The 3,116-nt window shown below is 51.2% G+C and overlaps 1 long non-coding RNA gene across 1 annotated transcript; it reads right to left on the bottom strand.

Annotated features, from left to right (window-relative positions):
- Nucleotides 1–680: 680 nt before the first annotated feature.
- Nucleotides 681–1,802, bottom strand: LOC131277626 (uncharacterized). Its single transcript, XR_009184765.2, has 2 exons — nt 1,612–1,802; nt 681–817 (listed from the first exon to the last, which is right to left on the bottom strand). It is a non-coding gene; the product is annotated as an uncharacterized lncRNA (long non-coding RNA).
- Nucleotides 1,803–3,116: the final 1,314 nt, after the last annotated feature.

Raw genomic sequence — 3,116 nt, 5'->3', positions numbered from 1 at the left:
TGGGCTGCTAACCAACACACTGACTACTGTTAACTGTGCTCCAAGGAAATTGATTTAGGAAGAATTTGATCAGCTTTAGTACAGAGTTTGATCAGCTGTAGTACAGAATTCGCCCTCTTTATGACCAATGATCCCAAGGTCAGAGAAACTGCTCCTGGAGCCCTGGAGCTGATCAGATACCAGTGCCCATAATCCCAATACCATGGTGTGAACATTGGTTCAAATAGACTTTGAAATGCCTTTTGCTGTTCTTGTTGCTTTTAAGGCTCTTTTCTTTAGATTTTAATTAATATTTATTTCAGTTGCATAATTTCCTTTTGGCATGCACAAAGCCCCAGGACTTGAATTTGCCTGTAACCTCAGCTAACCAAAACTGCCCTGAAATGCTTTAAACACATAAAATCCCATTTGAATGCATGCATTCTAAAGACAGTTACCAGACATTGTATGTCCTCCCATGGCCCACTGGGTGGACTGTGGGAGAGTGTGGGCAATAATGGGGACCATTGACCATGAGGTGCAGCGGTGCTCAGAGATGTATTCACCAAGTGCAATGAATGTCTCATGATGATGGAGGAGGTTGTTGCTATGGGGGGAGGAGAGGGGTGAGGGGAGTGGGGGGGGTATATGGGGACCTCATATTTTTTGAATGTAATAATAAAAAAATAAAGACAAAAAAATAAATAAATAAAGACACTTCCATTTTCCAGGAGGCAATAAGGCATTCGAGCAGCAGTCAGCGACTTTCTTTCTGGAGGGCCAGGGGGGAGCCCTTCTGGCCCTGTGGGCTCTGTCGTTATCACTCAACCCCAACATCCTGCACAGGAACGTTAGAGAAATGAATGGGTGTGGGTGTGTTCTAATAAAACTTTATCAAAACAGGCAGGCAGCCAGATTTGGCCTGCAGGCCTTAGTTTGCCAACCCTGTCATATAGAAAAGTGTGCTTATGGCTCTTTCCTGATTTCCCACCAAGAAATAGAGCCCTGGTCACTTCCTACCTCGGGGTCCCTCTTTGGCCCTTGTTCAGTTAGCCCTGGAAGGCGGGGCCATTTATCAGACCACCAAATTCTGGAAGGAGACACTGAGTCTTCAGGCTCACTCTGCCCTTCTCCCTCTTGGGCCTGGCCCGCAGAGGGCAGGGGCTCTGCTCTGCATTTCTACCACATTTAAGCTTCAGAATCCACAAGCCCCACTGTGCAGTATTCAGCGGTACCTTCCATCAGTGACACCCCATCGAGGAGCAGCCTGCAGTCCATCTTATGGAAAGGGACTCCTCAAAGGTACAAAAAAAACGGTGTAGTGTGAACTGTCTTTGATATTCTGAAAATCCAGATGAATTTTATATTCTCTAGATAAAGAAGATTTGAACAACTTCATACACCAAGAGTCTTGGCTTTTTGACTATTATCTCATAATGGCCATCAACTCACTGGCAGTATCATAGGTACCGTAGACTCAAAATGTAAACCCCACTTAGTAGTGAAACTATTTACAGTTGTTCAAAAGCTATTGCTCACAGGAAGAAAACAGATGAGGTGTGTGTTTACAGAAGGTCAGGAACCCTTCCTTTCCACCCCCCTCCTGTTTTAACAGCCAGCAGAGACAGGTACCTTGTCAGACGGCCCCAGAAGTCCCCTTCTTCCATCCAGTTCTTCCACACGCTAGAAGCCAGGCAGAGGGGTACCTCAGATTCAAGAGACATCCCAGGGGCAGGCTGAGGGCCATGGTTGATTCAACTGGAAACCATGCTTCTGTGTGTGAAGTGAAGCTCATGAGACTCAAGAGGCCTCCTACCAGTACTCCAGCAAGAGTTGACCTGAACTGGGGACTCACCTGGGCACCACTGATTGTGGGTGGCTAGGAGAAGAGGAAGGAGGCATTTTGTGGGATTATTTTATATACCATTAACTTCCTTTCCAAGGCAATCTGTGTTCCACGTTATGGGTTCAGCTGTGTACCCCAAAAAGATACCTTGAAGTCCTAATCCTGGATACCTGGGAACACGAACTTTTTGCAAAAGCGTTATTGCAAGCAGAATCATTTAAATTGAATGAGGCCGACTGCAGTGGGTGGACCCTTATTCCAGGATGGCTGGTGTCTTTAGAAGGGGGGTGTGGGCACAGACAAAAGTGGGGGGTGGGGGCACCATGGGAAAAGAGAGCAGGCCATAGGGTGACTGAGGAGGCACTGAAAACCCAAGGCTTGCTGGCCAAGGTACAGGTGCCCCAGCGGCCAGGACTGACCCACCAGCAGGGCCCACGCACTTGTGGCTTCAGCCTGCAGGGCTGAGAGAGCGGTTCCTGGTGTTTTTAGCCACCCAGTTCATGGCACTTGTGACAGCAGCCTGAGAAAAGTGAGGTGTCCCTCTTCTGGCAGTTCCATCCGTCCAGGAGGGCTGAGGGATAGCCCAGGTGCCCAGCTGTCTGCCATGCTTAGGGTCCCCATCCAAGGCTTTTATCTAATCAGATGCCCTGAGGAACGCCCTGGGGACGGACAGAAACAATGTTGAAAAGAAACGAATGGGTGACCTGGACAACTCTGAACACTCTTCTCTTCCTTCCTTCCACCCTCTCTTGGGTGCTTCGGCTGCTTAGACCCCCGAGGTCTTCCCACCACGCACACCTTCCTATAGGGGACGGGCCAGACGGTGCAGACCTATTCCTGGTTCTCCTTGTCGGGTGGGAAGGCGGCCCGAGTGTTCCTGTGGCCCAGGACCGTCCATCAGCCTGGCTGCTTATTCACGGCCCCGGGAACCACCGCACATACTGCTCAGGGGGCCGCACCCTGCACACTGGATAGCCTCGGGGCTCCCTTTCTAGACTGTCCGCGCACCCCCGGATTGCCACAAGGCCCCTCCAGCCCAGGGGAGGGGTGCCTCTGTTTCTCGCAGTACTAAAAGCTCTGCTCTTTGGGGCCCGGTGCCCATCTCACCGACCCCGCCGAGCAGCACCTGCCCCCTCCACCCCCGGGCGCCCCATCGAGTCTTCCTCCCTGGTGAGCACTCCCTCCTTGCCCCCCCCACCCCCCCCCACACACACTTGACCTTCCTGGTAGCCCTTTCCCACTATGATGTCCTGCTCTCACCCCGACAGAAGCATCCCCACCCTGCCCGGTC

This window comes from Dasypus novemcinctus, unplaced genomic scaffold (genome assembly GCF_030445035.2).
Source record: "Dasypus novemcinctus isolate mDasNov1 unplaced genomic scaffold, mDasNov1.1.hap2 scaffold_198, whole genome shotgun sequence".
Lineage (NCBI taxonomy): Eukaryota > Metazoa > Chordata > Mammalia > Cingulata > Dasypodidae > Dasypus > Dasypus novemcinctus.
This window is presented reverse-complemented; position numbering and strand designations above follow the sequence as displayed.